General features: G+C 41.2%; 1 long non-coding RNA gene across 1 annotated transcript in view; it reads right to left on the bottom strand.

Moving 5' to 3' along the window:
- LOC132695018 (uncharacterized) overlaps window positions 1-23548 on the bottom strand; it is a 53722-nt gene that overhangs the window by 15243 nt on the left and 14931 nt on the right. The window contains exons 2-3 of the long non-coding RNA XR_009617627.3: window positions 21832-21943; window positions 20116-20204 (exon numbers count right to left, since the gene is read on the bottom strand). This is a non-coding gene — a long non-coding RNA (uncharacterized LOC132695018). The remainder of the gene's footprint in view (window positions 1-20115; window positions 20205-21831; window positions 21944-23548) is intronic.

Genomic DNA, 23548 nt, shown 5'->3' with positions numbered 1-23548 from the left:
CTCCTTCTACTATTGTGTGACTTTAAAATTGTTGTTAATGTTTATTCATTTTTGAGAGAGAGACACACAGAGAGAACGGGGGAGGGGCAGAGAAAGAGGGAGACACAGAAACCAAAGCAGGCTCCAGGCTCTGAGCTGTCAGCCAGAGCCCGGTGTGGGGCTTGAACCCACAAACCGTGAGATCATGACCCGAGCGGAGGTCGATACTGTGCGACTCCCAATCATTAAGGTGGTACTCTCTAAAATTACATCTTACATTCTCAGTGGCTCAGATCAATCCAAACCAGAGAAGTCATAATGAGTGTCATCTACCATAAGCCCTAAGGGGTTGGGCAACTGAAGGCAACAAACCTCTTCATCTTTTTGAAGTCAAGAGAAAGGCAAATACAGGGGAGGTTGGGGTGCTTGGGTGGCTCAGTTGATGAAGCGTCTGACTCTTGGTTTTGGCTCAGGTCATGATCTTGCGGATCGTGAGATCAAGCCCCATGCTGGGCTCTGCACTGACAGCACAGAGCCTGCTTGGGATTCTCTCTCTCTCTCTCTCTCTCTCTCTCTCTCTCTCTCTGCTCCTCCCTCCCCCAAAATAAATAAGTAAGCTTTTTTTTAAAAATACAGGGGAGGTAGTTACCAAAAGGCTCACTACTGGCTGAGAGGAGGAATGACCATCCAAGCATCCTCTCCAACAACTTCCTGCCACTCCTGAAAAAAAAAAAAAAAAAAAAAAGCCAAGAAATAATCTGGTCCGTGGCCACAATTTTCCCCCGTGCCTTCACACTTATTCCATTAGTTTGAACATCAAGTTATCAATATACCTTCTATAACGTTTCATTGTACATTTAGTCACATGCGATAATGATTCCTTAGTTTTAAACAATGTGTCATTTCCACCATTAAGAGAAGACAATAAGGTTTAGTAGCAAAAGCCATATGCCAAAACCACAATTTGTCTCTTTCCTTGCAAGTATGAGCAGATGGCCACAGGCCGACTGGGATGATTCAAACTTAATGCATGATCCTGAATCATTTCCTTAGTTGAGCAGAAGGGCTTCCAGCTTGAACCTAAACCATAGTCATCCTAGGATTCAGACCTCCTGGTGGTATTTGGAAGGCCCCGGTGGTGGGACACCAGAGTTCTGTGTAGGCGTGGGACCAAGGCTGAAGACACTGATAGCAAGCTTGGCTCAAGGTCAAGGCCCCACGCACGGTTGGACAACTGGAGAGGAAGGAGATGTTGGACACAGTGCGGTCACTTGGGACGTCCAGCTACTCAACCCCACGCAGACAGGTGTTTGCTGAGAGCCCCGGACGGCCCTCCTCTGACCAGGTGTCGACGTTACATGATGGTAGAGAAAGAGGAAGAGTCTCCCCACTTTGGTAGAGAATCCAGCAGGGCATTTGTGCTCCTGCTGCAGCATCTTTTTTTTTTTTTTTTAATTTTTTCAATGTTTATTTTTGAGAGAAAGAGATAGACGGGGCCAGCAGGGGAAGGGCAGAGAGAGAGAGAGGGAGACACAGATCCGAAGCAGGCTCCAGGCTCTGAGCTGTCAGCACGGAGCCCCACGCAGGGCTCGAACCCATGAACCCGTGAGATCATGACCTGAGGTGCAGTCGACGCTCAACCGACTGAGCCACCCAGGTGCCCCATGCTGCAGCATCTTTGACTCAGCACGTTGAAAGTCAGTGTGGCTCAACTGAAAGGCAGCGTGACCCTGTCCTGCTCACAAAATGGGAAGTGGCCATGAGTCACCAAAGATCTCCAGTGGGCATCGGAGAACACCGCATCAGATCAGCATGGCAGAGACTCAGCAGGAGAGGGAGAGATGTCAGGCTCTGCGATGCCGTCCTTGGAAATACACCACGATGCCCCTGGGGGTTTCCTGAAGTATTGGGGGACCTCATACTGAGAACATAGGTGTTTTATAAGAGTTCGTGTGTACAGAGAGAGTGGCCCCTGTTATCCTCCCTTCACTTTAACCACTTAGGCTGCCTAGGAAATTCAGGTTACCACAGGCCGTGCTGAAACCTGAGACAATGGGAGGATACAATTGCAATCAGACCTTGGAGAAAGGAAGGCTCTAGAGAGCATGGCCAGCCATGACTTCAAGAATTATTTATCCCGGGAGCCTCTCAACACGAGCGAAGCCAAATGAAACAGTTAATTGTGCTTTGTTTCCCCTTTATTAAAAACGAAATTTGTGGGGCACCTGGGTGGCTCAGTCGGTTAAGCATCTGACTTCAGCTCAGGTCATGATCTCACGGTCCGTGAGTTCGAGCCCCACATCGGGCTCTGTGCAACAGCTGGGAGCCTGGGGCCTGCTTCAGATTCTGTGTCTCCCTCTCTCTCTGCCCCTCCCCTGTGCATGCTCTGTCTCTCTCTGTCTCAAAAATAAATAAAAACATTTAAAAATTTTTTGAAAACAAATTGCCACTATAGGTTAGAAGCTCTGCCCTTTTCAAGTCTAATCGTTTCAGACATTTTTGGTCCAAACACCATATTCTCCTTCAGAAGACATCATGTATCACCTGCCTTCCTATTGCCTTTCTTAAAAAGTCACCAAAACGAATGGCGCAACATTCGGCATGTGTGTCATTTCTCACCAACATTTCCAGGCAGAATGCATCGAAGCAGATCTCATTACCTTTTCATCAAACCCTATGCCTCCCTCTGCAGCTCCTACCACAGCAAGTGACCTTCCTATACATCAGTTTAAAATGCTGATTCCAGGTGGAACATCTACAGTCCATCTAGCGAATAAAAAAAATATGGCTGTGAACTGGATAAAAATATAGGAAAACCCAGTCTTATAAAGATGAAATTTCTTCAAAAATTGGTCTACTATCTCAATGAAATTCTAATCACAGTTTCAGCAGTATTTTGATGAAATGCAACAGGCTGATACCAAAATTTCAAGGGAAGGGAAAGTGCGGAAGAATAGCCAAGAAAATTTTAGGAAAAGGAAAATGAGGGAAGACTTCCTTACAAGGTAGCAAAACTATACTGTAAAGCTACAGTCCTTAACGCCTTCAAGTCCTTAAAACAGAGTTCAGAAATTGGTCCATACTTATGGATGGGGAGACTTATTTTATTTTATTTTATTTTATTTGAGAAAGTGTGAGTGGGGGAGGAGCAGAGAGAGAAAGAGAATCTTAAGCCAGTTCTGTGCTCAGCACAGAGCCCCACACAAGGCTTGATCCAATGACCCTGGGATCATGACCTGAGCCAAAATCAAGGGTCAGACACTTGATCAGCTGAGCCACCCAGGCATCCCAAGGCATTTTAATTAGTAAGACGCTCTAATTGGTGAGAAAAGGATGGAAGGTGCCTGCGTGGCTCAGTCGGTTAAACATCCGACTTGAGCTCAGGTCGTGATCTCACGGTTTGTGGGTTCGAGCCCTGCATAGGGCTCTCTGCTGACACCTCACGGCCTGGAGCCTGCTTCAGGTGCTCTGTGTTTCCCTCTTTCCCTGCTCCTCCCCTGCTTGCCCTCTGTCTCTTTCTGTCTCTCAAAAATAATAAATGAATACTTAAAAAAGTTTTTTAAAAAGAAGAAGAAAAGGATGGACCAAATCTTAAATAATATTATTACAACTGGCTATGATTTTTAAAAAGATTAATAACTTATATATGATTATTTACCCAATTTATACAAATCAATACATTCCAGATGGGTTTAAGATCTACTTCTAAAAACATAAAGTTACAACGTGGAGAGAACTTGAGAACATTATGTTAAATGAAAGAAGCAAGTCACGAAAGACCACATATAACATGACTGCATTTATATATGCTCAGAATAGGTAACGCTACAGAAACAAAAAACAAACTAGGGCTTACTTAGGGTGGGGGGAAAATGGCGTGTTGAAGGAAAATGAAGAGTGACTACAAATGGCTACAGTGTTTCTTTTTGGGCTGATGAAAATGTTCTAAAACTGGTTATGGTAATGGATACACCATTCTGCGAGTATACTGAGAACCAGTGAATGGTATACTGTATATAGGAGAATTGCATGATATGTGATTTACATCTCAATAAAGCTAAAAAATTCAAGGAAAATGTGCTTATTATCTTGCACTAAACAATGCATTCATACACACACACACACACACACACACACACACACTCACTCACACATTTTTAAATTGTACTACATAAAACTTTTGAAACCACACAAGAGGAGACCACATAAACAAAGTTAAAAATCACACAATAAACTAGGAAAAAAAAAATTGCAACATATAGAAAAGAATAGGAATTGCTTATATGGATGCACTCATCTTCATACCCATACAAAAATATGTGTAAAATAAGCTACAGTCTATAAGGACCCCAATAGAAAATTAGTAATAGCTATGGATGGGATGTTGAAGTTAGAAAATCATTCAATTTCATTATTAATTTAAAATATGATTTAGGGGCACTTGGGTGGCTCAGTCTGTTAAGCATCTGACTTTAGCTCAGGTCATGATCTCACAGTTCATGGGTTTGAGCTCTGCGTTGGGCTCTGTGCCGTGCAAAGCCTGCTTGGGATTCTCTGTCTCCCTCTCTCTCTCTCTCTGCTCCTCCCTGACTCATGCTTTCTCTCTCAAAAATAAATAAACTTAAAAAAATGTTTTAAATATATATGATTTAAAATGGCATTTTTCACCCATCAAATTGGCAAAAATTATTTTAGGCTGATACCAATATTAGCAAAGGTGTGAGGAGATGACTATTTTCATATATTATTGTAGGAGTAGGGATTTGTAAAACTCCTTGGAAGGTTACTGTGCAGCATTTTATTATAGCTTTACTTGTGCATACGATTTGGCCCTGCAACTCCACTCTTGTTACCTGTTTTAGAGAAAAAGTCATACATGTACATAACAAACATGTATAAGGATTTAACTGGCATCTTACTTGCAAAGTGAAAAATTTTAAAGTGTTTTGTATGTCCATAATTTGAAAGATGGTTAAATTGTGGTAGGTCTATATCCGGTAGTTTCATTTACTGTTGTAAAAACCAGTGGAGCTTGTTTGTTTTTAAGGGGACTGGTGTTGTCAGTAGTTTTGCTGTATCTGTATAGATTTTTACAAAAAAACTATGTATTACTTATATAATTAAAAATAAATGAAAACAAGAATGTGTGATACGTTAGGGAGAAACATTTTGAGACAATTGTCAAAACTACAATTTGTATTGGTCTCGAGTATAGATGACCAATTTTTTCAAAGTAGACCAATTTAATTAAAATAAGAGTGTTTTAAGGATCCTGGTCATCTCACTTTTTCATTTTACCTTGCATAGAAAAATGAATATATATATATATATATATATATATATATATATATATATATAGCACCCTCCTGAGGATATCCATTCCAGAATTTTTAATTTTAAAAATGGACACAGGGGCACCTGAGTGGCTCAGTCAATTAAGAGTCCAACTCTCAATTTTGGCTCAGGTCATGATCTCACAGTTCGTGAGGCTGGGGGGGACAGAGAGAAAGGGAGATACAGAATCTGAAGCAGACTCATAGCCCCTAGCTGTCAGCATAGTGCCTGACACAGGGCTTGAACCCACGAACTGTGAGATCATGACCTGACCTGAAGTCAAACACTTAACCAACTGAGCTACCCAGGTGCCCCAAGATTCACAGTGTCTTAGTTAAGAACAAAAGTTATTCAAAGGCACAGCATTATAATAAGATACTGCAGTGCAAGCTGCTATGTAGAGCTAGAAATTTCAGCAGAAAAATCATTATGACTAGCAACATAGTACATAAGAAAAGGAGAAAACTTTTAAAATGAGAGCTCCCCTACAAATGACCCAAGAGAAGATGATCCCACAGTGGTGCTCAAAGTTGACAAGCCCCAAACACATTTGCAGAGATTCCAATCAGAGTTTTAGTTCCCGCATCTTGATCACAAGCACATAAACAAGGGCAGACATATGAGAAAACCCTCGAATGTGGAAGATAAAGATCAGAGCAAACAGAAAAGAGCAACTGAAACCATCCAAGAACCAAAAGTGCAACTCGTATCCTCAGAAGCACAAGAAAAGATGATGAGTTCCTGAAGCAAGAACAGAATCCTGTGGAAAGGGGTATTGGGAGAACAACAAGCATTCTTGAGAACTAAAAACATAAAAACAGAAAGAAAAAAAAGCTAAACGAGTTAGAAAACAGGGGGAAAGATAAAAAGGAGGACACCTAGAGACACAAGACAATTAGAAAACAATTCCAGGAACTCCAACATCAGAACAATCAGATGAACAAAAAGAACAGAGAAAACAGAGGAGAGGACATTAGAAGCAAAATTTTCTAGAACTAAAGACATCAGTTTCCAGACTGAGGGGCCCACTAAGTACCCAGCATAGGGGCAGAAACAGACTGCAAGGCATATCGGTTCAGAACACTGTGGACTAAGAAAAGCCACTGCATGACTCTGTTCTTCCCAATACCAACATCAAATTCCAGAAGATCATGGAGCAAGGCCTTCAAACTTCTGAAGGAAAATAACTTCCAACTTAGAATTCCATACTCATACATAAATTATAGATGAGGTAAAATTAGAACAGTTTTAGAAATCTAAGATTTCAAAAAATTTGAAATACACACTTGCTCAGGAAACAATTGAAGATGCCCTCACCTGTGTGAAGGAGTACACAGAGGAAGAATATATATGATAGGAGAAAGAGTCAATTCAAAACAGGAGAGGGCATCTGGGTGGCTCAGTCGGTGAAGCATCTAACTTTGGCTCAGGTCATGATCTCACAGTTCATGAGTCCAAGTCCCAAATCAGGTGAGCTCTAGCCCTGCTTCAGGTGAGCCTTGCTTTCTCTCTCTCTCTCTCTCTCTCTCTCTTCCTCTCTTTCTCTGCCTCTCACTCACTTGTGCCCTCTCTCTCAAAAACAAAAACAAAACAGGAGAAAGAAAAAGGACAAATTTCAAGATGATGGTAGAGAGATTTCTTTTCTCTTTTCTCCTTTCTTTTCTTTTCTCTACTTTTCTTTTCTTTTCTTTTCTTTTCTTTTCTTTTCTCTTCTTTTCTTTTTTCTTTTTTTAATGTTTCTTTACTTTTGAGAAGGCCATAGAGACAGGGAGACAGAATCCCAAGCAGGTTCCTCAACGTCAGCATGGAGCTCGACACAGGGCTCGAACTCCCGAACCATGAGATCATGGCCTGAGCCGAAACCAAGAGTCGGACGCTTAACCAAATAAGCCGCCCAGGTGCCCCGATGGTAGAGAGATTTCTAATGATAACTGGGCACAAGTGTAAAGTATGAATGAAGCAGAGAGAGGCAGAGACTGGCATGGCCAAGACTGCTATCCTGATTCCCTTTGCTACTATAACATCTACTAGATGAAACTCCTGGAGAATGTTCTTTAATAAAAAAGGAAAGGGAGGGGAGGAAGAGCAAGATATGAGATCAGAAAGGCCACCCAGGCCTGGAATGGGAGTAAAAGTAATCCAAAGGTGACCACAGTCCAGCCAGATTGCAGGAGCGAAGGAGCAGTGTCTCAGAAAATACATACAGGAACTGAGAGGTTAGCTGTTGTGATTGACCTTAGTGGAGAGTTTTACTAAAAGGCCATTAGAAGAAATGGAAATAATTTAAAACATACAAAGAAAACTCAGTGAATGAAAAGACCAGCATTTTTAACTCTTATGAAAAATATAAACAAAGGAAGGAAGAATAATCATGGTATGTGATAATGCTCAGTTATAAAGAATATTAGGATAATCCTAATACTAATTTAACCCAAATTGTAATAGGATTATACTGCGAAGGTGAGAAAGGAAGCAAAATGACATCCAAATAAAGAGTTAGCTCCATCTTCCATGCTAAAATTGACAATTAAAGAGATAGCAATATATGCATCGTTCTTAGAACTTGGGAAAGTTGTAAAGGTCAGGAGGAGCTTTTAAAAGGGTTGAAAGCTGTTGCCTTTGAGGAAGGGGACAAGGGAAGTGAGAAGGGGAAAGTCAGGAAACTAAATTTCGTAATGGCTCTTTTATTACTATTCAACTTTGGGGTTTGTTTTGTTTTGTTTTGTTGCTTTTTTGTTTTTTATTTTATTTTATTTTAATCTTAATTTTATTTTTAATGTAATTTGTTGTCAATTTGGCTAACATACAGTGTATACAGTGTGCTCTTGGTTTGGGGGGTAGATTCCCGTGACTCATCGTTTACATGCAACACCCAGTGCTCATCCTAACAAGTGCCTTCCTCAACGTCCATCACCTATTTTCCCCTCTCCCCCGCCCCCGTCATGATCCCTCAGTTTGTTCTGTGTATTTAAGAGTCTCAAAAAAAAAAAAAGTTACAAACAGAGAGGGAGGGAAGCAAACCATAAAACTATTCAACTGTTTAAACTATATGCCTATAAATTACTGATTTTTAATTCAAAAATAAAAATAAAAATAAAAATAAATTCTGGATTTCTAACATAAACAGGTAGACTTTCAGGCGACTAATTTTGAATATTAAAAAGAAGCTAAGGGGTGCCTGGGTGGCTCAGTCGGTTGAGTGTCCGACTTCAGCTCAGGTCATGATCTAGCGGTTCGTGAGTTCCAGCCCCACGTCAGGTCTCTCTGCTGTCAGCACAGAGCCCACTTCGGATCCTCTGTCTCCCTTTTTCTCTGTCCCTCTCCCCACCTCAAAAATAAATAAAACATTAAAAGATGTATGTAAAAAAAGAAAGAAAAAGAAATACTATATATTATATTATATTATATTATATTATATTATATTATATTATATTATATTATATATTATAATATTACAATATTATTTGAATATCTCTCCTGGCTGGAGAGAGGTATAATATAGATTACATCCAGAATAGCTCATCTGTTTTCACCTTAATATTTTCATGTGACTTCGGAAGCACTTTTATCCTTTTTAATTGTTTCAGTAGTCAGGGATCAGATCTTCTCCAGAAAGGTCAGCCACAGGCATAACAGGATCTACTACATGCTCACATAATTTCTCTAAAACACGATGGTACAGGCAATGGTTACCCTTTCTTGGGGAATAAGAAGATACTCCTCACTGCCTTGAATAATCAAAGTCCCTCAGAATTGTGTAGTACTCTGGACTTTTCAAACCGCTTTCTCATGTCTGTATTCAGCCCTGCCACAGTCCTGAAAGGTAGGAAGGACAGAAGCTCAGAGAGTTTGAGTGACTTCCCTAAGGTCACTCAGCTGGCAACAGCAGAGCCATGAGTAGAACCATCAACTCGTGACTCTCTCCACCTACCACGCTGTGCAGCAGTCTTGTTTTCAAATTTCATAAAGTCTCCATTTGTTTAATAGCTCCAGTCGCTGGCAGCCAAAAGACCAGATGGTGGGAAAAAGAAAGAGGGTGTATGTGAATTTCCTTCTCTAAAGCCCAGCCACTCTGCTGAGAGCCAGCCTTAGAACAATCTGCCCTCTGCCCAGAAGATTAACCCCAGATCCTGGCTTGCAAACAACACAAATTTGGGGTCTTGGGATTCTTCCACATTCGAGGGTCTCTTTTAAAATTGGAAATGCCCCGGAGAAGTAGAGCAATCCTCAGACAGGGGTGGTTGGCAACCAGCTAAAAATAAGCCTGAGATACTGTAAGGCAGTTAAGGGAGGAAGAAAGAGGCACCAATTTATCCTAATTCCAAATTGTTCCCAGGACTAACCTTGCCCATCCGAGCCAGAATTATTAGAAAAGATTCCTTGAGCAGAAACGCCATGAGGTGCCCACCCTCCTTTTGTCTACCGGTGAATATATAGTGATTGGAAAGCCAACGACCGAAACACAAAAATCTCCACTAAACCCAGTTCACTAAGAAAGATTTAAGCTAAACTGGCATTTAGAAACCTAACAGTTATTTGTGCGTCGATTCTAAAGCAGTTGGACGTTTCATCTTGTTTGTCAGGGACAAGATTTTCTCTCTATTTTTAGCAAACGTTGCAAGCTGGGCACGTGCAGCCTTTGCTAAACAGAATGCGAAACGGGGTTTCTTCTGGGTCCTCAATGTGCGGGAGTCTGACAAGGCCCAGAGCAGGGCAGAATCAAACACAGGCTGCGACTATCACTTGGAGATAAGATAACCAAACAACGGGTCAAACTCAACTCTGGCATCCGAGGTGGACTCTACTTTTTTTATAGCATGAATGACCACAACACATCCATTTAGATTTGCATGCAGCCTATTAGAATCCATTTGTGCGAGCTCTGTGTGCAATGGGTAGCAAACTCTATGCAGATTTAAATATAGAGCAAAGGATAATTGTAAGATATCTCAATCAGGGTTTCTGCTAGACTTCACATATTTTAAAGGCATAACACACAGAGGTTACATAACTGCCTTTACGGAAAACCCTGCATTCAGAGTTGTTTTTGAAGCCTGTTTGCAGCTGAGTGTTTACTAAATCAAGCACTAAAAACTAGATTTACACTGGTTTTTGGAAGCTGAATGCCAGCTGCAGCTGCCATTAGAGCAATTCAATTTCTTTTTTATAAAGCACAAGTAAGGCTCAATTTACTAAAGTTTTATTTCCTTTTTATGCATCCCATATGCTAGGGGAAAAAATTAAGTTTATGAGATTAAAAATGAGTTTTATGCTAAATGTTTACAAAGTTTCAGCTGGTTGCATTTGCGAGCCCTCAAACCCACCAAGTTCAGCTTCTGGGTTTTTTCTAGCAAAAGAAGGTCTTTGTGTTTACCAAAGGAAATGGCCCAGACCTCCTCCTCTGTTCCCATCTAGCTCTGGCTTCCCTTTCACATCGCGTGATTTTATAAGAGGTGAGGTAGACAGAGAAGTTCCTCAGGATGTCAAAATCTTCAGAAGGAATGTCCTGTATGGACACAATTGCTTTTTTAAATGATTCTCCACCCCACCCCTTCCCTCTGTCTTGATTTAGCTAGTCTGGTGATGTTTTTCATTTCTGTGATCATCTCTAAAAAAGCAATATAGCTTTTACTTGATAGAAAGAAACATCTAGATAGCTAACAGCTGCTGAATCTGGAGAAGACTGCTTTTCATCACCTAATTACAAACCACAGTAGATTAGAAAAGTTGCATTTCTTTGCTCCAAAAGTAATGGGCACAACGAATTTTTTTTTTCTTCTTTTTTTTTTTTTAATTTTTTTTCAACGTTTTTTATTTATTTTTGGGACAGAGAAAGACAGAGCATGAACGGGGGAGGGGCAGAGAGAGAGGGAGACACAGAATCGGAAACAGGCTCCAGGCTCCGAGCCATCAGCCCAGAGCCTGACGCGGGGCTCGAACTCACAGACCGCGAGATCGTGACCTGGCTGAAGTCGGACGCTTAACCGACTGCGCCACCCAGGCGCCCCGAATTTTTTTTTTTAACTGTACATATGTCACTTGGAAGAACCCAATATATCCTTTGTGAAAATATTTCACTACACAAATTCTTCCTCCCTCTGAAATACTTTGGCTTTTCTTAGGATTGTTTTTTTAAATTACTCTAGTTCTGATTAAGCTATCAAAGAACCTATCATCTTGGGGATTCATTCATTGAAAGAGGATAGAAAAAAAATTTAAGATAAAACCTTCTAGAGATAAGGTCAGAGAATCCATCCAAATGACCAATGGAAGAAGTCCATTTATATTCACTAACTTATGCTGTTTCTACTTAACTATTAAAAGGTCGAGTTTTAAGCTTTCCTAGAAGTGGTAAAGGAAATCCTAGAGCCTTACAGTATGAGATTGGAAAAGCAAAGAGAAAAAAATCAATATTGTAGATATCACAGTAGATGACAGATGGATGTTAGGGTCCTTTGAGAATAAATTGTTAATGGTCATTAAGGGAACTCATGTCCTAGCATGTCACAGTGTTCCAAGGAGGGCTCTTGTCTGAGAAGAGCTCACAGAAAACTCCAGCACTGAGATTTCCTGAGCAAAGAACAGAAGTGAAGATCATCTTCCAGGCATTGACCTACATGATGGAAAAGTTGATATGGACCAATTTTGGTCAGAAATACTAGCTAGGGGTCAGTATATTGGAGTTCTCTCAGTGTATGAACCAAATAAATAATCCTATCCCAACAGGCAACTGCTGGCAAACAGGATGGTTTATACCAAAAAGGATAAAGAAGAATGACAACCGTGTGAAATGAACGGTCTCCAGAAGGAAAGCTGAAGGATGCATACAGAGCACGGATCGATTTTATTGGTCTGTAGGCCTGCAGCCTCCAAAAGCAAAGAGTGGACACAGCAGAGATACCCCCGGGCACTTAATCTCAAGTGCTTCTAGCAGCAAAGGGGATCACTGGGGACCCTGCCGGGAGAGGGAGGGACTTAAAAGCCGGGGTCACCCTGATTGTACAGCAAGGGGCTTAGAGCATAAATTACTTTTTGTTGGCATGTTAACCATCCCCACACTGTTTTAACTGTACCCCTTCAAACTATTATAGCGTAGAAAATAAGAGTCACACTGATGAACCATTGGCCATATTCTTGATTTGGGGATCTTTACCCATCAGTTAGGAGAGACAAGGCACATGTTTACAAAACATCTAGAAAAGACTTAACTGGTAAGGTGTTTTCCACAATTCAGCGGAAACTTGGAAAGATAGAAGGACCCATGTATATAGGAGCGGTCTGAGAAATGTTTACAGAGAGATGAGTCTTGAAGGATATATAGCATTTGGATAGAAGACCGAGGAAGGCATTTCAGGCCTAAGGAAGGATATGAGCCACAGCACGGGATGCAGGTATAAGAGGGGTGTGTTTATAGAAAGGGGGGCAGCAATGAGGAAGCCAATTGGAGTAAAGATTCTCAGAACTGCCTAGGGTGAACCTTGGCTTCTCCACTTGGTAGCTGCGCCATGTCAACTGGGGGCACAATGCTTTGCATCCCTGGGCTGAGCTCCTTCATCTTGTGAAATAAAGAGGATAATTGGAATGGTTCCAGGCTTACTGTACATGCTGCATAAGTGTGTTCTATTTACTGTTCTCAGGAGAACTCACGTGGGAAATATTGATTATGAACCAAATCTTGTTCACTTTGAGCCAAATGGTGGCGGTAGAATGCTTAGGTGGAAATTTCCCGGAAGCGCTTGGAAGTAAGTACATTTGGGCAAGAGGAAATTACTAAGACAAAGATAGATACAGAGTAACCTGTGTGAAAGGGAAAGGGGAAACTTTGAAAATGGATGACCTTTTCAAAGGGAAGGATGCATCAAAAGAGTAGCAATGTTCTCAGAAATACATCCTGGACAAGCCCACAGTGAGTGGGTAGGAGGAAGATGAGAGGCGAAAAAAAGAAAAAGAGAAGCGGAAGAGCTGGATCTCGCGGTAACACAGAAGCTAAAAGAGCCAGAAGCAATGAAAATGACAGATGCCTTTGAACTTCAAAAAGAGGTTACCTGGAGCTTGGGGAGACAAATCTTGAGGCAGTGGAATTTGAAGGAAGAAATAAGTCTTTCTAAAAAGCTATTGGAGGGGGGCCTGGGTGGCTCAGTCGGTTGAGCCACCAACTCTTGATTTGGGCTCAGGTCATAATCCCAAGGTTATGGGGTCAAACCCCTAGTCTGCTCCATGCTGAGCATGGAGCCTGCTTGGGATTCTCTCTCTCCCTTCTTCTACTCTTCTCCCCCACTCACATGCTGTCTCTCCCTCTCTCTCTCTCTCTCGGAAATAAAAAATAAAATTTTTTTTTTAAATAAAATAAAAACCTTGAGGAAGCAGGTGCAGCCAAAGGTAGTTCACTCTGATTTTCCCCCATGATGCAGTAGTCATGGGCATACCCAAATTTTGGAAAGAAGAAAAAATGAAGAGAGAAAAACTGAAATTTTTAAGGAAAGAAAAAACAAGTAAAGTTGCAAAATGCTTCTGTGAAGACAGAAGAGGCTAGGTTGGAAAATCAAATCGGGGGACACCTGGGTGGCTCAGTCCTCAGATCATGATCTTGCGGTTGACGAGTTTGAGCCCCGCATTGGGCTCTGTGCTGATGGCTCGGAGCCTGGAGCCTGGTTCGGATTCTGTGTGTCTGTGTGTGTGTGTGTGTGTGTGTGTGTGTCTCTTGCTCTCTGCCCCTCCCCCGCTCATGCTCTGTCTCTCTCTGTCTCAAAAATAAAATAAATATTTAAAAATCAAATTGGAATTTTTTTGGAAATGAGAAATCAAACTTCCAAGTGTCTGCAGGGTTTTCCTACCCCAATGGCACTCTTCTCATTTATAACAAAGCTAGCTACTCAGATTTTAGTTATTACCGTCCAGCTTTGAAGTTGGGTTAAGCTGTGAATCTGAGCTAGTTTTACAGCAACCCCCTCCCCATCACCAAACAAAAGACAACCTATACTTCTTCACTTCAAAATAACATTGTGGTTAAAAACATGGCATCCAGAGTAAAACTGGCTGAGTTTCCGCCTCCAACTTTGCCACTGAGTAGCTACGTGCTCTTGGGCAAATTACTTTACCTTTCTATACCCAAATCTCCACATCCTAAAGTGGAGATAATAATAGGGCAGTCTTCCCTGGGCCACTGTGAGGAATAAATGAGATAACACAAATAAATAATTGAAAACGACGCCTGGCATATAGTAAAGAATCAATGATCCTTGGGTATTATTATCCTCATACATCCACCTTATACAATAATTATATATTAATTCTTTCTCCTCAGGGCAGTACTCTGATTTCTTTCAACTCAAAGAGAACATTATTATAGAAAATTCCCTTGATAATCATGCCCCAGGATAATGTAAATTCAGATATAATGCAATTGAAAATTGGCAAGTGTCTTCATCTGTGCCCAATCTCAGGTCTCAAACAGAGCAAAACAAGCAAAGCTCTCATTTTCTGAGAGGAAAACACATGAGATGAGGAGGTAAGACTGGTTGGAGAGACTGTAAAACCCTGTTTCAGGAAATAGGGATGTGACGGGAGGGTGTCCATATCCCCAGTAATCTCTCAGCCCAGTTTCCCCACACTGGGCTGAAGAAAGGGGCATTCAGTGACCCAGAGATTTCTGGAATCCCCACTGCTGCCCTGAAAGCCCAGCCATGCCCACAACCCAGAATCATCCCTACTGATGTTTAACCACAGAGCAGACACAATGACCACCAAGTGATATCAAATGGCACCTGGGACCAGGAAGGATTAACGGTGTCGGCAAAACCAGAACTCCTGGTCAATCAGTTGCACAGACTGGTCTCCAGAAAACTGTTTTGGGTTGATTAATAGTGTCTTTTTATTTTTAATTTTTTTCTTAGTTTTTTTTTTTTTTTTTTTTTTTTTTTTTTTTTTTTTTTAAGTAGGCTCCATACCCAACATGGAGCTTGAACTCACAACTCGGAGATCAGAGTCGCATGCTCTCTGGATTGAGCCAGCCAGGCACTCCTGATTTAATAGTCTCTTAAACCTGTTAGTTTTTCTGTCTCTCCCGGCTGGACTCCAATTTCCTTCAGGGCAGGGTTCATTTTAATCAAGTGGTTTGCTTTGTTTGTTGTTCTAATTTCCCACAATGTCCAGCACGATTTAGTGAGAGAACCATTACCATAGTAACACAAACAGGGGGCTCTGGAGGGATTTAGCTTGACCCTACCAATCCATAATCTCCATGTCTCCTTCAATCCCTTTCCACTCCCCTTTACTAACAAATTGTGCCCCCAATCCCCTTTCTTATGGAGATTCTGAAGCAACTTCTGAGTTGGTATTAAACAAATGTTCCTGGAATTTTCTGTTTGATGGTAGGATAGATCCCTTGTTTTATGTCCCTCAAACGTGTCTCTAGCTCCCCTTTGTGGAGGGTAAAGACCATGGGATCTCCGACAGGTAGTGCAGCTGGCTTGGGGTCCCAGGAGAAAAGGAGCAAAAATCCCACAACCACTTTAGTTGACCTACAAAGAAAGGCAAATGCTCTTTTGCGAAATGTTACCAAGACAGAAAAATCCTCAACAGAGCCAACAAGAGGAAACAGACTGAAAACAACTACCTGGCCAACTCCTTTGAGTTGGACGCTGGTATCTACGCTTCTGTTTGAGCCTTCATAGGATCCCACATAGCTCCTCTTCTCTCTTGCTTCTAGAAAGGCCTTTTCCAGTCTCTTGTTGGGCAATCAAAAGCTCTCAAGGTTATTCATTCAGATACCTGCCAATGTTCATTAGAGCCGTTTAAAAAGCTAACAGTGGAGGGGCACCTGGGTGGCCCAGGACATGATCTCATGGTTCATGGGTTTGAGCCCCGTGTCAGGCTCTGTGCTGACAGCATGGAGCCCGGAGCCTGCTTCAGATTCTTCTCTCTCTCTCTCTCTACCCCTCCCCCACTTACCCTCTGTCTCTGTCTCTCCCAAAAACATATAAACATTAAAAAAAAAATTTTTTTAAAGTTAACAGTGGAGCAGAGTCTCTATGTAGGTTTTCCTCTATCAGAATGAAATGACTGCCTTCCTCCCACCCTCACTTATGCCAGTTCAAGTTACCATATTTCATATTCTCACCCACCAATCTGTTCTGCTAGAAGTGGGCAGATAATGGCAGGAGGCTCCTCCTTTGCAGGCTTTTAACAATACTAACATACCACTGCCACCTTCATTTTTCTTATTTATTGCTGCAGAAGTGATGCCGCCCAGAGTGTAAACTCCGAGCAGAGTAATTGGTAAATGGTTCATGGCTGTGTTCACCTTTGAATTCATCGGTTGGATAAAAGACTCTATTTGTTTACTCATTAGATATCCAGGTGCTTGTTTTAGCTTCAAGGAGTTTCACAGCACATTTGGGAAGACAGGGGAGTAAGCAGATGATAGCAAGAGGCTGTGATAAGTGTTGTAGCAGAACTATCCACAGAGTAGAAAGGTTAAGAAAGCCTTTCTGAAGAGGGGAGTGGCTGGGCTGAACGGGGAAGCCATGCGGAGGAAGCTGTGCAATCAGTCTCTACAGAAGGAGCAGTCTACTCACTGAGACAAGCAAGGGCACAGCCCATTCGGGGAGAAACGCACATGGCTGGGAAGTACAATCGCAGGAAGGGACTGGCTAAAGATCATGTTGGAGGAAGAGGAAAAACCATATGGAAGAACTTACAGATCTTTGGCTGGCATGGGGTGGGGGGGAGTGGTGGGGGGGGAGGGATGTCATGAAAGATTTTTTTAAATGACGCTACGAGATCTTCAGTTGAGAAAGTTAACTCCAGAAAGAAGAATGATATCAAGTGGTGAATAACTCAAGGCTGGGACAAAAGGGAAGAGGCTATTAAAATAAGCCACACAAGCAATACTAAGGCTCTTGACTAAGGACCTAATGGTGAAGGTGGAGAGAAAGAGATGCATTTGAGGAATAATAATGAGATTTGTGGAAAAATCATACTGACCGATAAGATGTAGGGGTCAAAAATGAAGGAGTCACCAATGATTCATTCATATGTTTCCAGCTTAAGCACCCAGGTAGATAGTGATACCACTCTCTGTCCCAAGGAATACGAAGAATTCAGGAAGAGGTTATTTGTTAGATGCACTGACTTGGAGGTTTCCATAGAACTAAGAGGAAATGTCCAATACACAATTAGATAGACAGCTCTTGAGTTCAAGAACGAATTCAAGAATAGAGTTACAAATTCAGGAGCCATTCACTGAGGAGGGCACCTGTTGGGATGAGCACTGGATGTTGTATGGAAACCAACTTGACAATAAATTATATTTAATATAAAAAAATTCAGGAGCCATTAGCAAGCACATGGGTGAGAGCTAAAATCATGAGAGAAAAGAAGTTCATTCAAGGAGCCAATGAAGAATGAGAACAGGGCGGGGAATCAAGACCAGACTGAACAGCAGCAGACCGTAGCTTTAGCTAATGTCCACCCTTCTACATGAAAAATGCAGAACAAAGGAAAGTCTTATTCCTCCATATTCTCTGGATGGCTTTATTTACTGTTCTAAAGTTCATTTTGGGACTTGTGTTATTTCACGAACACTACATCTTCCAATCTGAATTGGTCTAAGGAGCTAAGAAAGAGTGGGGGTCAAATTAATTGATGCAAAAGGAGAAGTGCATTCCAAGAAGCTTGGTTCAGACTCTCTCCCTGTCCTGTATGTCTGCATCTTGGCTTCTATCTCTCCTCTCTGAGGCTGATTTTCTCCACAGAGCAGCAAGCAGTACCACACAACTCCCGAGTCTCACTCCAGAGAACAAGTCAGACTCATTCTCACTGGTCCCAAGTTCAAAATGCCTGAGGAAATTCTCTGGCTGGCCCAGCCTAGGCAACATGTCTACTCCCCAAGCACACATTCTGCCCAGAAAGATGGTATCCCCTGAAGGGAAGGCAAAAGAATAGGCCTTCACCCCCTCGCTTAGAGCACAATCCTCCCTTTGTTACCTCGTTCCCCCCACCAGATCTGCCTGGATGCCTTATACATCAGGGAAGCTTCTCCTCTTTTAGAGCCTATTTCATGTTCATTCTGCTCACTCATCCCTTAAAGATCTTATCGGCTCTCAGGCTGACACTCTTCACTCCTCTACCCTTCCATAGACACCTTTGCTTCCAGGACCCCTCGTGAAATCAACCTGTCTTCTGCTCACCTAATGCAAACCAGATGAGATGGGGGGAGGTCAGAGTTTACGTAACACTGGATCAGCCAAAAGAGAGAACATTTGCCCTGCTGGTTTCACACTATGGCTTTGCAATCCTACCAAGCAGGAAGCTTGGTGAATTCGAAGAAAACAAATTTATCACTCCTTGGTGCTAATTCTGATTTTTAAAAACACATAAACACATACAAATGTCTTTAGAGACATATGGCAATTTAAGACAGCAGGAAACCAAAGAACCTGACATTCTTGGAACAACAAATAAAAAGCTCCTTAAAAGTTAACAAGGCAAAGACGAATGTGGATTCTAACATGTGAAGTTAGTAAGTATTTTGTGATTTGGCTCTGCTGGAGGTTATTACACCAGAACAGAGCCAACATGGAAACTTAGTTTGAGCTACAATTCCCAGTGAAAGAAATCTCAAATTAGTCACCTTGTAATCTGGGTGTGGAGTATTTCTAATGGACCGCTAAGCAGATTGGTAATTAATTTTTGTTCTTTGAATGTAAGAAGAAATGAGACTGATGATGTGTCGGAAGACAGATTTGGAAAATATGGCTCTACCCAGGACCATTTATTAAAGGTTCCATGTGAATACAACAAGTTCTAAAATGTATTAGTCATTTTTAGTTCACTAAATATTTGATAGCTATTTCTTTGTTATACATATTGAAAATTTCCCTTCCATCAGTTACTATTTCCTATAATTTTTATTTTCTTGGCTATGTGGACTTTACGAGAGGAAACAAGATAAGCAAAGAGTTATGTTTTTATACTTTATTTTTATTTATAAATTAATAATAAATGAATTCATGAATAAATATTAATGTTAAATTGGTAGAAGATCGAATATTATAAAACAAATTATAAAAACATAATGCTTTGCTTACTTTGTTAATTAATTGTAATTTATTTATTAATAAACACTAATTTGGAAATCTGAATGTGTACAATGGTTACAACTCATTTTCCTTACTTCAGTCCTGTTAAGTTGGAAACAGCTAAAAGGTTTTTTTTTCAGTCCATACGACCACTTTTATTTCTTTTTTTAATTAATTTTTTAAAATTCAAGTTAGTTAACATACAGTGTAGTATTGGTTAAAGGAGTAGAATCTGGTGATTCATTACTTACATATAACACCCAGTGCTCATCCCAACAAGTTAAAAGCTTTTATATTCCTTTTCAGTATAAGAAACCATATTTCACAGATATTACCACTAGGTGGCTCAAGTGGCTAAAATAACAGATGTGCAGGGGAAAGAAACCCAAATATTTAAAGATTTATATCTCTTTCTGCGGTTATATGCTTTATAGTTTAATTTTCTACCAATTTTCATACTATTTGTAGATGATCTCTGTAACACTGCACACAGTGGGCAATAACTTTAACATAGGTCATTATCATGTATGCCATTTTTATGAAGGAGAGAGAGGATTAGCAGACAAAATGAATGAGTTACGTTACATTTTGTCACAAAAAATGTAATAAAATAAATTAAAATCTTATCAGCTGACTGAGAGCACAGCATTCAATGGGGATGAAGGGCTGACGTCTTGGGCTATCTTTCATTTTAATTTATCAAGGCATTTCTAGAGATTACCTTATTTTCTGGCAGTTGTGGTTCTCATTTATGTCTCTTCAAGGCAAACGATTTGCAGCCAGGGCTTGAGCTCTCTCCAGTCCAGGGACCTTGAAAATCAAACCATTTTTCCTTAATAATTAGTTATTAAAATACAGGGCTCCAAATACTGCATCCATTATAATCAGATACCTTGGGACCCCCTGCTCTTTCTGATACACAAAAAAGAGCAGAAAACGGTTACTTTTTCCCCAACTTTAATAAACATCTTATAATTCTGTTTGTTCAAGATACAGTGCCAGGAGGTCAAGAAAGAGGAGGTGGTCTACCAAGCTGGAAAAGAAAGTATTAAGCCTGTAGATTCTGCCAAAGAAGGGAAAACAGAACAGGGACCTTAGAATAGGAGGCCCTTATAAATTTCTTAACCAAGAAGAACCGGTATTTATTCTTAAAGATAGTTCTCTAGGCTAGCTTAGTACCAACAGAAGCCCTTCCCTTCTAGTTTAAAATTTAGAACCACTGAGAGGTGCCTGGGTGGCTCAGTCAGTTAAGTGTCTGACTTCAGCTCAGGTCATGATCTCGCGGTTCGTGAGGTCAAGCCTCACATCAGGCTCCGTGCTGACAGCTCAGAGCCTGGAGCCTGCTTCAGATTCTGTGTCTCCCTCTCTCTCTGCCCTTACCCCACTCATGGTCTGCCTCTCTCTCTCTCTCTCTCTCTCTCTCTCTCTCTCTCTCACACACACACACAAATAAATAAATATTAAAAAATATTTTAAAATTTAGAACCACTGAAATGTTAAAGAAACGTTCTTTCATGATACTGGTTTTATCTTTAGATTATTTGTCTTTTTCCTTGAATTACTCGTCCTTATATTCACCAACAACCAAAACTTCCATTCCAGAAGTTATTTAGTGGACTCTACTTTAGGGGAGAAGTAAAATCCTCTGTATGAGAGGAGTTGAGGGAGGATTTTCCTAATTCTCATAAGATGCAAGTAGCATTTTTTCATAATTTTTAACCTCTGTAGAGGTATTTTTAAAAAATATTTTCCTTGGCCATTTATTACTTGTCATTGGGAAGTACATGTGGGAATCTGAGCTTGGCTTAAAAGAGAAGTATTGATTTTCCCTAAGGGAGATAATTTAGGTTCAGCTGCAGTAACAGCAGGTTCTGATATTTTTATATTTGTACTCAGGCACCTGACATTTAGGTTTTATTCGAATATAGAGTTGTAAATATAACATGAACTAGTTATCACACAGCTCTTAAATACTGAGATCTAATTACTTCTTTCCAAGTTTAACAACTCTACTTGGTCAAGGTTCTAACCAGTTAGCTTCTCGAGAAAGGCACGAAATCTTACCTTCCCAAATTATGGCCATGAATAGTTTCCACTGAGTGATTAAAAAAAAAATTTGTGTTTGGATGCCTGGGTGGCTCACTCAGTGGAGCATCGGACCCTTGACTTCGGCTCAGGTCACGATCTCACGGTTCGTGGGTTCGAGCCCCACATCTGGCTCCATGCTGTCAGCTTGGGATTCTTTCTCTCTCCCTCTCTCTCTGCCACCCCCCCATGCTTGCTCTCTCTCTCTCTTTCTCTCTCTCTGTCAAAAAAAACCAAAAACAAGCAAACAAAAAACTCAAAGTAGGTGAAACAGTAAGAGACTGAATGGCTAACATGACTGACTGCTTAGAGGTAGGGTTGGCTTCAAGGGTGGTTTGACTCAGTTACTCACCAATGTCATCCAAACCCAGGTTTCCTTCTGCACCTGTCTGCCCTTGTCAATGCCAGCTTTACTTCCAGTGGCCCTGCTTTGGCCATCCACAGCTGCCTGCTCCCATTCATATCTAAGGAAAGAGAAAGAAAATGGTCATCCAAAATTCTTCCAGAAGACAGAGGACACTTCCCTCCCAGAAATGCCTCAGCAGACATGGTCTGCAGGCTTACTGCCCATCCCTGATGCAGTAAGTCAGGCCACAGAAGGGGACCCCAATTGTCACTTTAGGCCCAAGCTACATGCCCCATCTCAGTAACCGGAAGTGAAATCAACTGCCCCCTAGTAAACGAGCTGCATGCAGGAGGTATGGACACCCGTGTAAAACCCAGGGCTCTTGAAGGAAAGGAAGACAGTATCAGCTGCAGCAGGAGGGCAGAAGGGATATACACTATTTCATATACCTGACTGTATATGGGGAACTCTGGAACCAAATTGCTTAAGTTTGAATCCAGGCCCTCCTTCTTGTTAGCTTCATGACCGTGGGCAAGTCACTTGTCCTCTCTTGTCAGGTAACAAATGGGTCAGTGATGTGATTCATTGCTCATATCGGTGTTTTTCTAAAATCCACGACATTAGGGAGCCCGGGTGGCTCAGTCGATAAGCATCTGACTTCGGCTCAAGTTATGATCTCACAGTGGTGAGTTCAAGTCCCACATCGGGTGAGCACCAGCCCAGCTTTGGGTAAAAACACGAGCCCTGGGTGAGCCCCGCTTCTCTCTCTCTCTGTTTTTCTCTCTCCCTCTCCCTCTCCCTCCCCCTCTCTCTCTGCCCCTCACTCACTTGTGCCCTCTCTCTCTCTCTTTAAAAGAAGTAAATAAATAATAAAATCCACGACATTTCACCAAGATTCATCATATTCTTCCTTTGTGATAGGCATTTAGAATTAGAAAGAACACAAAAGTGAACCAAATGATGTTCTACTTCAAAGAGCTAACAACTCAGGAGAGGAAATAAGAGGTTAGAAATGGTAGTAAAAGAAGGGATAAATTACACTAAAAAGATGTGTTTCCTAAAATGCATTCTTCTCTTCTTTTTTAATTTTTTTAAAGTTTATTTATTTGCTTTGAGAGAGAGAGAGCACAAGCAGGAGAGGAACAGAGAGAGAGAGAGAGAGAGAGAGAGAGAGAATCCTAAGCAGGCTCCATACTGTCAGCACAGAGCCAGATTCAGGGCTTGAACCCACAAATCCCTAAGATCACGACCTGAGCCGAAATCAAGAGTCAGAGGCTTAACCAAATGAGCCACCCAGGCACCCCATAATGCATTGTTTTTTCTAATTAAATAGTCTTTAAGAACAAGCATGTTTTTTAGTGTTTTACAAATCCTATACGAAACTGATATAATTTTTTTCTGGATAGCCATTCATTAATGAGAAATGTCAACAATAATTAATAATCAGACAATAAACCTACGAAAAATCAACAAGGAGTAACCAAATTTCAGCTATAAAGAGTATAAAATGTAATGTTCTCCATTCCCTAATATTAAAGAAAGTGGAGAGGAGCAGAGGTGAGGACCGTTCAAAACTCACTGGACTTTTTCCTTGGAAATATAATCGTGCTTACAGGAAGTATGTGACAATTGGAGACTCTGTGACTGTGACGTCACAAAACGACCCTCACCGTGGAAACTTAGGAAGTTGCCATTTCCGGGCCCCGAGTCTGGCCCAGCTCTT

Source organism: Panthera onca, chromosome B4 (assembly GCF_046562875.1).
Source record: "Panthera onca isolate mPanOnc1 chromosome B4, mPanOnc1 haplotype 2, whole genome shotgun sequence".
Classification (NCBI taxonomy): Eukaryota; Metazoa; Chordata; class Mammalia; order Carnivora; family Felidae; genus Panthera; species Panthera onca.
Note: the sequence above shows the minus strand (reverse complement) of the source record. Positions and strands in the feature narration are given on the sequence as shown.